This window comes from Canis lupus, chromosome 16, assembly GCF_011100685.1.
Source record: "Canis lupus familiaris isolate Mischka breed German Shepherd chromosome 16, alternate assembly UU_Cfam_GSD_1.0, whole genome shotgun sequence".
NCBI classification, from domain to species: domain Eukaryota; kingdom Metazoa; phylum Chordata; class Mammalia; order Carnivora; family Canidae; genus Canis; species Canis lupus.
This window is the reverse complement of record NC_049237.1, coordinates 5,182,244-5,195,285: the sequence shown is the minus strand read 5'-3', so window position 1 is coordinate 5,195,285 and position 13,042 is coordinate 5,182,244. Positions and strand designations below refer to the sequence as shown.

At 36.7% G+C, this 13,042-nt stretch overlaps 1 protein-coding gene, 1 long non-coding RNA gene and 1 pseudogene across 6 annotated transcripts in view; 2 read left to right on the top strand and 1 right to left on the bottom strand.

Annotated features, from left to right (window-relative positions):
* The window catches only part of TPK1 (thiamin pyrophosphokinase 1), a 325,794-nt gene that overhangs the window by 112,050 nt on the left and 200,702 nt on the right, over positions 1–13,042 (bottom strand). The window lies entirely within an intron of this gene.
* Positions 2,175–3,579, top strand: LOC102153990 (annotated as a pseudogene).
* Positions 3,714–12,391, top strand: LOC111090215. The gene is made up of 4 exons (XR_005371208.1): positions 3,714–3,907; positions 5,275–5,392; positions 11,437–11,605; positions 12,098–12,391. It is a non-coding gene; the product is annotated as an uncharacterized LOC111090215 (long non-coding RNA).

Here is a 13,042-nt window from a genome sequence, read left to right as displayed (position 1 = left end):
CAGTGTAACTCCCCACTCCTTCAGTGTGGGCTGCACATATTGACTTTCTTCTAGAGTACATACAGAAGTGGTGGGGGGCTTGGGGCAACCTTACAGTGGGGAAAGCTGACGCACACTACTTCTAACCAGGGGATCAAGGAACAAAAACAGTGATAAATCATATTGATTGTATGTACCTTTGATATGTGATAAAAATGGTACTTTAACTGTACATCTTCCTCTCTAAAACACATGAACCCAGTCTAATCATGAAAAAAACATGAGACAAATTCTATCAGAGAGCTATCTTAAAATATACATCTGACAGTACACCTCAAAACTGTCAAGGTCAACAAAAACCAGGAAAGTCTGAAAAAAATGTCACCATCAAGAGAAACTTAAGGAGATATGGCATCTAAATGTAACATGGCATCTTTAATGTGATCCTGGAACAGAAAAAGGATATTAAGTTAAAAGGTAAGGAAAGGATCCATGGACTTTAGTTAATTATAATAAATCAATATTAAGAATAACAAATACACCATACAATAAATTAGTAATAACATGGAGAACTATGTGTGGGGGATAAGATGACATATATGGGAACTCTTTGTACAATCTATTCAATCTAATCTGTAAGTCTTAAATTATTCTTAAAAGTAAGCCTATTATTAAAAATATATAATTATATAGAATTACATACAAATTATATACAATTGTATAAAAACACTCAATTATACAAAGGTAATAAGTAAAAAAAAAAACCTCATTTATGTAAAATGCATACATACACACCCAAATAAAATCATAAATAAGAAAAACAGAAGAGTATATATAACTTACATTATAGACAAAGGAGTAATAACACCACTGACATATAAAGAGGTTCTAACAGTAACTGAAGAAAATGAAGCCAACAACTTCATAGAAAAAGATGGACAGTCCAGAGAAAAAGAATGTGAACAGCTCTTAAAAATATAAAAATATGCTCAATCCCATTGATAACAATAGAAATACAAATTAAAATTATTTTGGAGTATTATTCCCTACCTATTAGATAAAGAGGAAATAGGTAGTCTTATCACTGCACTGTCCTACCCTTGGTGGAGCACTTGAAACATGCTTCATTCAGACTTTGTGCCAGTTATTGCAATTCTAGAGATCTATCCAAAAGACACACTGGCAAAAATACAAAAAGACACATGAAAAAAACTATTCATTGCACTGCATCACATCACTGTAGTCTTGGCTTATAGACAAACTAAAACATCAGTGGAGTATATCAGAGAGGTTAGAAACAGATCCACATGAGCACTGATAACTGATTTTTGACAAGCTGCAAAGGTAATTCAGTGGGGGGAAAGAATGGTCTTTATGACAAATGGTGCCAGAACAACTGGATATCAACATGCAAATGAAGGAATGTCAATCCATACCTCACGTGACATACAAAAAGAAAATCAAAATGGATCATAGTTCTAATGTAAGACCTAAACCTATAAAACTTCTAAGAGAAAACATAAAAGGAAACTCTTGTAACCTTAGGCTAGATAAGATTTCCTAGATAAAACACCAAAAGCAAGATCCATAACATAAAGGATGGATAAAGTGGACATCATCAAAATTTTAAAACTCTGCTCATCAAAAGGGTACACCTCCCTACGGTACTGAGTCTGAGAGGGAAGTATAAACTCATGTTAAGTGTAAAAAAAAAAAAAATTCTGGCTTTGTCAAGTGAATCTACTTAGTAGCTACAAGCATTCCCTTTAATGCCCTGATTATGGTCTCTAACTATTATTTCTAATTAAGGGGGCCCTTTGGAGAAATTCCAAAACTCAGCTGGGGAATGTACAAGAGGAGCCAGGAACATACTGTAGAAATAGAAAGGAAGAAACTTATCAAAGACTAGTGGGTTTGTGTCAAAAGGATTCATTTGGGAGCCAAATTGAATATGCTCCCCCTGGCCAAATATGGGACACTTTGAATAGCAATAAGGATAATTACCTAGAATGGACTGATTGTACGTATCAAATAGGCTTAACATGAGCTCAAAGAGAAATAACCAATTGGTGTTGAAGAACGTTATGGAATCAGCGGAGTGTAGTGACTGTTGGAGATGCTGGACAATCTGTTCTGAGGTGTGGCCAGCAGCACATGGGAGTGGCCCAGCAACCACTTATACCTGAGACAGACCACTGAACAGCACACATGGCAGGTGATGCTCAAGTCAAATTTAGAAGGACAAACTCAACTCATTGAGCCACCGAGAGTGTCAGCTGTACCCAAGGCAATGTCAGCAGCAGCAAGTACCTGCAGTGAGTTTCCAGCCAGAACTGAGACAGGCATTCTTAGCAGAGACAACAGGTGGTAAAGCAGGACTGGAACATCCAAGTAGCCGATTTCCAAGTGAAAAATTGAGGCCCATTTACTGTTAGAAGCTTCTGTCTCAAGCCTGCATTATTTGTAGGAGAACCTGCATCAAATCTTTGTCTGCAGCCTTCCCTCAGGTTTTAAGGATCTTAAAATCTTACTGGGGACACTGGATTTGATGGAACAGCAACCATGAGTGTGGGAAAGAGCAGCAAGCTGCTGAGCACACTGACCACAGAATGAGATGTATCCTGCAAGATGGCCATATTTTCATTGGCACCCTTAACAAGAATATGAACTATCCTTGTGGACTGTGACAAATTCAGGAAGACCAAGCCAAAGATTGTGAAGCAGCCAGAGTGTGAGGAAATGTGGCTTTGGGGTCTGGTGCTGCTACCTGGGGAAAACATGGTTTCCATGACTGTGAAAGGGCCATCCTCTAAGGATGCTGGCACTGCTCAGGTACCACTTGCTGGAGCTGCAGGAGGCCTTGGGGTTGGCAAGACAGGTGGCAGAGAAGTGCCAGCTGGTGTTCCAATTCCCCAGGCTCCTACTGTATTAGCAGACCCCGTCCAAGGGGTTGGGGGGCATCTCAATAAAAAATGAATGACTGCAGGAAGAGGTACTACAGCAGGTGCTCTAACTGCTGCTCCTGCCAGCAGTGCTGGACTCCCACCTCAATATCCACCAGGTTAGGGGATCCCACCCACTCCTGTGGGCTGAGCAACACCACCTCCAGGCTCCCCCATATGCATGACATTAGAACCCTATGAGCCCACCAGCCAGCCTTTCCATGCTCCAGGGACACCAATAGAGGCATGCCCCCTCTAAGAATGAGACCCCCTTTACCAGGAATTAGAGGTCCACTTCCCCCAGGAATGCATCCACCAAGACCGTAGGATACTGTTGATCCTTCCTAAGTCCCTCTTTCCTCTGCAATGTCTCTTGTCAAACTGTGCAGAATGTTTGTGAGCTTTGGCTCCCTCTTTGCTGCAATGCATAAAGCAACTTAAAAAAAAAGGAATATTAGAGGATCAATTCATTATATTGAAAAATGGTCAATAAAAGGAAAAAGAATTAAGTGTATAGCCTGCCTTCCTTTACAGACTATTCCACAGGATAACCCAGGAGCTGGCTGAGGGAAGCTTCTCTTTAGAGCAGCATTTCAGGCAATCAGTGAAGTAACAGTGGCAGAAGTTTAGTAGTGTTAAGCAACTGCTCATGAGGTCATAGGGGTGCACGATGATTACCAATGGCTATGACATCACAATAAAGAGCAAACAAATGTTGTGATGTAGTATTACCCATTTCAGAAATACCCCCCCTCCCCCGGCCAGTTTTTTTTTTTTTTTTTAATGGTCTGATCACAACTCTAGAATTAGCCAAAAATTACAAAAATTCAAAGGAAAAAAAAGGTATTTAATGACATCGTGCCATGCAATGAGCCTGGACTGAAAATTTCAGAGAACAAATGATAAATTTCTTCAAGGAAAATGTTGAGGAGTGAGGGGAATAAAAAGAGGAAGGAGAAGAAAAAGATAAGTGGAGGCAGAGTCAGGTAAGGGGGCCTACTGTTGAACAACAGAAATATCAAACCACTGCAAAGGACAGGTCTTATTTGGGTCCCTGATCATACAACCAACCATAAAACATCTTAAAATAATGAAAGAAATTTAAACACTTTACTTCATCACATTAAGTAATTATTCTTAACTTCTTCTGGGTGTAAAAATGGTACTGTAATTATGGTTTTTAGGAGTCCTTTCTTTTAGAGATAGATACAAAAATATTCTTTTATGGTGGTGATAAAAACAATATACAATTTGCAAGGGCACACAAACAAAAAGATAACTTATAATATATTAGGATGGTTTCTTATGTGACAGAAAGGGAATCCTAGAGGGGAATGGGATTTGAATCAACAAATCCCAATCAAATAGTGAAATAAAATGACCAATGATGACACTGTGCTTATAATTTTTTATTAATTCAGCCCTTTCCACTCGAAGCCCTAAGGAAAGAAACAAAACAAAACAAAAAAAACAAAAAAACAAAAAAACAAAACAAAACCAAAACAAGCTTTCATGCACATGGCCTTAAACATTTTAGTTTTCATGAAAAGCACATGCATTATCATTCCAGTCGCTCATGGAGAGAAACTGAGAGTCTCCAGAAGCCATGGTCAGTAAACGCCACAGTCAGGACCCAAGCCTTCCACACAGAGCCAGAGCCCTAGATAGCACTACGTGTGCATTGAGTAATTTAAAATTTTCAGACCTAACAAAGCATAGGATAATAGATATCACATTGCTTCTTCATATATTTGCTCATTAAATATCTATTCTATAATTAACTATGATATACAATCTCCTTCCAGTTCCCTTTGTAATGATTCTGAATGTTTCCCTTCTTTGAGTATAACTCCTCTCCAAAAGAGCCTTGTTGTAATAACCTTCTATTTTAGATATAAATGCAATTTTTCATATAAAAAGCATTGTAGATAAAAGGAAGAGAGGACAAGATTTGTAGCATTAATTTTTTTTAATGTTGCACATCAACATTTTTATGCTAAGTAGTAAGTTAGAATTTGGTTCATAAAATTGTTTTAAATGAAGTGTGTGTTAAAGATAAGATGAATGTAAAGAATTATGCACTATTTGGCTTTAGAAATGAAATTCTTTATGGGAGCCTACTGGATGGTATGCAGTATTAAGTGTGGCTGCTAATAACTGGTAGCCATTATTTAACACTATTTAAAATCATGTTATGAATGCAGCTTCAATGAATTGGTGCTTAAATAGGGCAGGAATCTTTGCATCTATGAGGTAAGTTCAATGAACAGAATGTAAGGTCTGCAGATGGAGTTGTATCTATGGCCTATCTAGGACTCTATCGTGGAAAACAGCCTCAATTTGTTTTTCTCAGGAACAGCATAATGTATCAATTAAGAGTACAGAGCAGTACATGTGCAAGTAGAATGCTGGACATTATCTCATCTCTGCATCTGGCTAGAGGTACGATCTGCCCATGATGTGCTGCTTCGGTAAGCTTCCATGATATTCTCTCTATATTTGTACTACAGAACTTAGTTTATTTTATTGTGAAATCATGATCATGATTAATGATGATACTATTAGTTCTTTGAGAGGAACTTATTCCTCTTTGGTCCAGCAATTTGTAAATATCTGATACAAATAAGTCTTTAATAATATGTTAGTTGAATGAATATATGAAAAAACTTGTCCAAGTTCTTTTATATTTCCTAAGGCTTACTCTGGCTCTGAGAAATATTTTATAATGTGAAATATGCTCAGAAAAAAATATTAAGCTCTATTCATTGCTTTTCAATTACTATTATCAAAATTTCAAAGAGTGCCCAATTCTTAATAGCCTAGCTTCACTCAGGAGAAAATAAATCCTTCTCCACTGTCCCCTGAGCAGCATTTTTGTACATTAACCTTCCCTGATAAAATAAGACCAATGTTCCATAGTCTGTGCCTTTTACCTTGAGGGCTTCTGGTTAGGAGTGAAATTGGCTTCCTATCATCAGACAATTGGAAAGGCCAACGTGTACGTAATTAATCAATTTTGAGGCTCCTCTATCAACATGACTTTTTCCAAAAAGAAAGACTCTGATTCATTATCATTACTACTTTGGCTATAATAGCATATTCTTTTTCTTTGATAAGAAAACTGATTGTGTCCATTCATTTCTATTTAAAAACATATACACTCTACAAAGGGCGGCAGGGAAGCCTAATTCTCTGTTAAAAAGAATTATGTTTAATGAGTTTATCCTTTTTTTTTTTTTTTGGAAGAGAGAGAGAGCGCATATGGTTGAGAGAATGTTGCGAAGGAGAGAGAGAATTTCAAGCAGGCTTCACACCACCCAGCATGGAGTCCAACACAGAGCTCAATCTCACAAACCTGAGATCATGACCTGAGCCAAAATCAAGAGCTGGATACTTAACCAACTGAGCCACCCAGGTACCCCAATGAGTTTATCTTTTTAAATTGTTTCTTCTACACTGAATGACATCATACCAAGTACAGGATTCATATAATTCGAAACAGAATCATGGAGTGGAGAAAGCTAAAGGGTCAGTCTAACTTGGATTTGGAATGTGGTTTTACTGTTAAGGAGTGGAATAACCCCTGGAAGTCAATTTATCTTTTTCAGACCCTGTTTGCTCATCTTTAAAATTTGGTCATATTGTCTCTACCTCATAAGGTGTTTTGAGAGCAAAACAGGTCTCAAATTGGAAAGTGCATGGAATCACCTGAGGATTGTTCTCAAAATATACACAACCACAACTCAAAAAACTACCTAGTCTGAATTTCCAATATGTTCTTTCAAAAAGCTGCATATGGATAAATGATGGTATATAGGTAGGTCCACACAAAAGTGTACTAAGCAGTCATAATAAAGGAATGAGGATGGTCTCTATGCTGAATTGCTTCCAAAATATGTGAAAAAAAGGAGATAGAGACAGATATATATATAGAAAGTTAAACTTCACATAAAAAGGGGGTAATAAAAAGATGTGTACATATTTATTTTGGTTTTGCTTTTGCTTTTATTTTTTGCAAGAATCTGGAATATTCTGAAGGAGGGTGGTGGTGGTGAGGGAGATAGGAATAAAAGCAAGACCTCTCCTCACGGTATCTTTTATCAAGCTTTGCCTTTGGGCTATGTAACTATTGTAAAATATTTTAAATAATTAAAAAATGAAGTCTTATAACTTCAAATCAACTGCAACAAATGAGCCTAATAATATATTAAATAGGCAGCATAACCCTAGAAAGAACGAATTTTAATATTTAAAGAGCAATTTTAGATACAGTACTCTGGCTGGAATATAATATAAAGACTGACCTACAAAGAAATCTTAAATTTCACTCAGTAGGTTTACTATTAGTAGTAATGTAGGAATTATAAATCCGAACTAGCTACTGTATATTACAGTATAATACAAGTATAACATTTCAATCTAAGATTTTACAGGGGGGAGGGTGGGTTAAAGAAATAAAAATATAAAAGTTTAAAAACTATATATTAAAACTCAATTAAAGATATCAATGTGAACCCATGATTTATACACACACACACACACTTTTTTTTTTATTATTTCTTAGTTCTAGAAAAAGTCTAATAGCAAGAACTTAGTTCTAGCAAAAGTTTAAAAATCTCAGTTCTCTGAAAAAGTCTAAAAGCAATGCCACCACAGTAGCAATAAGCACATCTATTACACCTGGATCTTTGTTTCTAAATACCATCCCCCACATTGAAGTATTTAGGATAATGTGATGTGATATCTACAATTTACTTTCAAATGGTTACCAAAAGAAAAAAAAAAGTCTATATACATAGATAGAGCACATATGATATTTAAAAAATTACAAATAGTTAGTTGGAATGTTTCATCATACCAGTCTTTCGAATTCTCTGTAAATATGGCTCTTTCCATAATAAAAAAAAAAATTGACTAAGGATAAAAATAAAGCTATGATTTCAGTGCATACTCCTGAGTGAGCCACTCTCTGTGCATAAATAATGCTTGCTGCTGATTACTTTTCCTTCATTCTTTTGGAACCCTCTCTATGGATCCACTGATATTCAGAAAGTAAGCATGGATTCTAACAGAAGGCTATAAAGCAAATGGCAGAAAAGTAGGATTCGGAAAATTCCTAGACTATCCATGGGTGTACCGTACTCTTGCTACTCAGAGTTTCCTCATCCGAGAAATAGAAACAATGAGTGCTCTGCTTAAAAGGACTGCTGGAGAGTCAAGTGAGGTGATGATGACAGGATTTCATACATGTGAAAGCTGCATATCTCTACAAATATTATTAAAATATAATCTTATAACCTTTCAGGTATAGAGGCTATTTTATAACTTATACATGGCTCAAGATATTTCAAAAGGATATTAACAGTCAGTATGTTTTCAACATTGAGACTTATCTACTTGATATCATATAAGTAGTATCTCAGTCTGCTTCAGAAGACAGTATGGGACTGGCACATCTTTAATCTTATTTTCTGTCAAAGTAAGTTTAATCCTCTCAGTCTGTAGCTCATCCTATGTTATACTCTGCTTTGCTAACTTGGTTCTTAACTGATGCATTTTTATAAATTTCACTGTTAAACTATTCCATATGCATCTAAGTCAAATATCATTCTGATCATGACAAAGTTATGGATTAAGTGGACCTTTTAAAAAACAGCTACGGAGGATAGTGGTTTTCAAAAAAAAAAAAAAAAAAAAAGAGAGAGAGAGAGAAGAAAGAAAAGAAAAAGAAATCTCCCCAGTTGAGCAGAGAGCCAGAACACTGACTTGCCTTCCTCTCAGTTAAGACTGGCTTAGAAGTACTGAGATGCTTTGTGTGTGTATACGCATGCACATGTATGTTATGTGAAGTGTGTATAAGAGGGCAAGGCATCTTACAGTGTTCCTTGGAAAAGCTTCATAATATCCAGGATGAATGGAGCAGTTTAAAAAAGTACCCTCAAATCTGAGCCCTTCTAGCTGAACTTTATTTAGATATGTTTTCCACTTTTTCTCCACTTTCAGTTTTGATCATTTTAGGAACAAACAAGATCATAATGCTCACGAATTCAGGGGAAAAAAAATCTTAATTGGATAAGAAGTAATACCACCCAGCTGGAGCCCTATGAAGCCCTTTATACAGAAATTTTCACTTGTGCCAATCTTCTTTCCAGAGGCTCATTTCATTTCCCTGCTGGTAACACTCAGATCACTTCACAGTTCATTGATACCGCATTGGCAACCTTTTGTTTTCAATCAAAGGGAGATGCTGAAGTAACGCTCAATTGAACTAAGTCTACATGACACAGTGTGCTTGTGTCCTTGCCACAGAGGACTATGGAAGGGGAGCTAAAGGAAACTCTGACACCTAGCATTCAATATTCCATTACATTATCTACAATTGGATTATGATGAATTACGATGACAGAGCTCACACAAACGCTGATGCTGTCTTTTTCATTGTTTCACCCACGCCCAGCACACTTATGGATTGCATCCAGTCTCCAAAATGGATTCTCTGTCACTCATGGGTTGAAAATGAAAGGCCAATGTTCAAATAAGTTTTTAAACAGTTTCCATAGAGATTGAATTTAATATTGCCTCCCTTGTTCCTTTGGAATCACTGAGGGATCACCATAGGCTTTTGCTGATGGGGCATCTTTCTATAAATCTTCCTGACTGAAAGACTCATAAGGTTAAAGAACTTGTACACAGTACGGGTGACTGGCAGGTATCAGGCTGTTATTGCATGCCTTTCCCTCTGTGACTTCATTGTATCCAGGTTGCCTTTAAACCTACCAGCCCTGCCAGCATCATTCTCAAGGGTAAAAATATACCTGCAGCCACTGAAAGCAGTAATCACTCCCCTGAATGAGCTTCCAACCAATTAGGAAGAAAGCTCATGTCAGTAGAGAAATAAGTGGACTAAATTACAGCCTGGGATGCTCAGTTGCCCTGTATTTTACAAGAGGAGGCGATTATGAACACCTGTTAATAGGAATAGTGTATTTAAATCATCTAAAACTTCCTATTTGGATTTGACTAGCATCCGATGAACTAAGTGTGATAATTATTTCATCTTTGATCATAAATAGGAAACTAATTTTTTTAAGGTTTAGAAAATGAGGAAAGTTATAACTTAGTAAATTTTGTTTTAGGGATAGACTCTTTGAGGTCCACAGGAGAAAAAAGATTAAAAAAAAAAAAAGATTTTAAAAAGTGATGAAAATGATCCAGATGAGGGAAGTTCAGAAAGGCATACTTAGAAATTGTGTGTAGAAGTCAGAAAATTTGAGTAGGGCTCTAAGACAGGAACTTAAAAGTTATTTTTTTGCACAGGAAAGCAGTAGTTGTGGTCAGTTTGGAAAACCAATGGAACAATTTTCTTAGGTTGTGTAACACTGAGAAGATGATAGACCAGAAAAAAGGAGATTCATTTTATTTATTTATTTTTTTAATAAACAAAACCAAAGAAAAATATTTATTAAAAATTGGACCAAAAGCACAGAAACCATGAATTGAGTCATGTTTTGTGACAACTGCTGTGACAGAGGAAGTGTTTCTCCAGGAGTAAATGCATGAAATGCTTTCTTAAAAAGAAGGTATCATTTTTTTTTAATTTATTTTTTATTGGTGTTCAATTTGCCAACATACAGATCAAACTCATTGATTCCCACTTTGGCCCAGACCAAGGTGCCCATTCAAAAGAGGGGAAGGGCCCACCAGGACTGTGGGGCTAAGGGAAGGCCAGGAAGAGAAGATGGACTTGAAATAGGTTGAAAAGTACTCCACCACCATATAGTGATATGATCAGTGCTCATCAATCTGCAAGCCATCTTACAAAGGCATAGCATGACAGCTGCACTTCTGCTCATCCTGGGAAAGAAAGGTATAATCCTTAACATGCATGTTCTGGTTTTGTTTAGCTTGGAAAATGGCCTCACCAAAATAATTTTATAAGCCATCATTGGTTCCCAGGTGAATCCCCCAAATTTAACTTCTATGAGTGAACAGTGAGATGGGGTGAGCAATAGATTTCTATCATCCTTCTCATTTTATAATCAACTCGCAATTATCTGATTTCTACCCATATTTTGCCAATAAAACTGTACCTGATCAAATTTCTTCTGAGCTGCCAAACTTGGTATATCTTTTATACTCTCAACACATTAGCTGATCATTCCCTGCCTCTTCAAACCACTTTGGTCTCAGTGATACCACTCTTATAATTCTCCTATTTCTTTTCCTGTAAGGTATTCTATTCTCTAGGGTTCTACCATTGATCTTTTCACTCCACATCTTCTTCCAGGGTATAAGAGTCCGCTCCCAAGTTTTTAATTAGCATGTATGTGTTGATGATTCTCAAGGTATATTACCAGGTCAAGCTATATGTATGTGTGTAGTGTGTGTATAAGTTCAATAGAATCACACACACATACACACATACACAGAAGAATTGCCTAAAAGGAGAAATTCTTTATATATCTGTATTTAAGTACATCTAGTTTCAAAACAGATCCATCTTTTTATGTCCCAGAGTCAACTGGCCAACCTCCTGTCTTCATCTGTTCTTCTCATATTCTCTATTCTGAAGAAAGACAGACCAGCTGCTTAATCCAGAATCCTACTCATTACATCAACTTCTTCCCTCTGTGGTCCTCCAAAGAAGACTTCTGAGCATACATCCCAAGGAACTCATCAGCAAGGTGAAGTTGACTTATTCATCATTTCCTTTTTGGATTTCTAAGAGTTGAAAGGCCTCCATCTCTTCCCTGACCAATATATTCTCCATATTGTTACCAAACTAAACTCTCAAAATCATAATCTAATGTCATTCCCCTGATACAAATGTTTAATACCTGAGAGTAGCCATCAATATAAAGACCATCTATCTGAGAATGCAAACAAGTCCTCCATGCTCTAGATCTTTCTTCCCTCTAGCTGCCATCTCCTATAGCTCCCCAGGATCTAGCAATTTAGAGCTCCCCCGTGCTACCTTCTCTCAGGTTTCCTTGCACAGGATATTCCTTCCACATTACATTTATTCATCTCCCTTTGCCTAGCTTTCTATCAGACATTATCTCCTCTGAGAAACTATCTACACAATCACCAGCAACCCCATCCCCAATCTGAATTAGATGCTTTTTCCATGCCATCCTCACCGGACTCAGTGTTTTGTTTTGTTTTTGTTTTTTAAGGTAACTCATGACCCTGAGATTAAGACTTGAGCTGAGATCAAGAGTCTGAAGCTTAACCAACTGAGTCACCCAGGAGCCCTTCTTGGATTTCTGAATTTTGTGATTTATTCTTCTGGCTTCTCCATCGAGCTATAAGCAGTAGAACAGAAGCCATGTGTTTTATTTCCACATTCTCATTGCCTACCACAGTGTCTATTATATAACAGGTGTTTGAAGAATGTTTGTTGTTGAAATATTCTATGCTGTAAATCAACAAAACAGAACACAATACCTATAAAATAAACTCTTTATGAATGTCTGATTTAACTTCTTAGTTACATAAAATTAGTTTAATTAAACATGGATAAAACCATAAAGGAAATATTTCTATGGCAATCTAAAGAGGACATTAGGGCACTTAGAAAAATGAGAATTATATAGCTCTAGAATTTTGTTGTCTTATTGCTCATTAAAATGTCATGTTTTCATAAATAACACAATAAGAGTTACACTGCTCTAAATAGGACAGATTTTGGTTTATAATTTTAAAATGTCATATAGTAGAAGAAGTGAAAGTGCACAGATGAGGAGAGAGGAGAAGGAGAGAATGGGCAGAGAAACATTTTCCCTAGGAAGCTGGGCAAGGCCTCATAGCATCAATTTTCTTTCAAAGAAACACTGTGTCTGACCTTGGGCAAATCACTTTATCTTCAAGTCCCTGGAACTGCTCATCCATAAAATGGTTTTTAAGATTTTATACCATTTGCACTAATATTTAAAGGTTCTATGCTACTATATAGTTTTGTTTTGTTTTTTAAATAGGTTCCACACCCAGCACGGAGCCCAAAATGAGCCTTGAACTCATGACCTTGAGATCAAGACCTGAGCTGAGATTAAGAGTTGGACACTAGACTGAGCCCCTACTATATAGTTTATATTCTAGAATCCTTTCCCTGGTGCTATCAC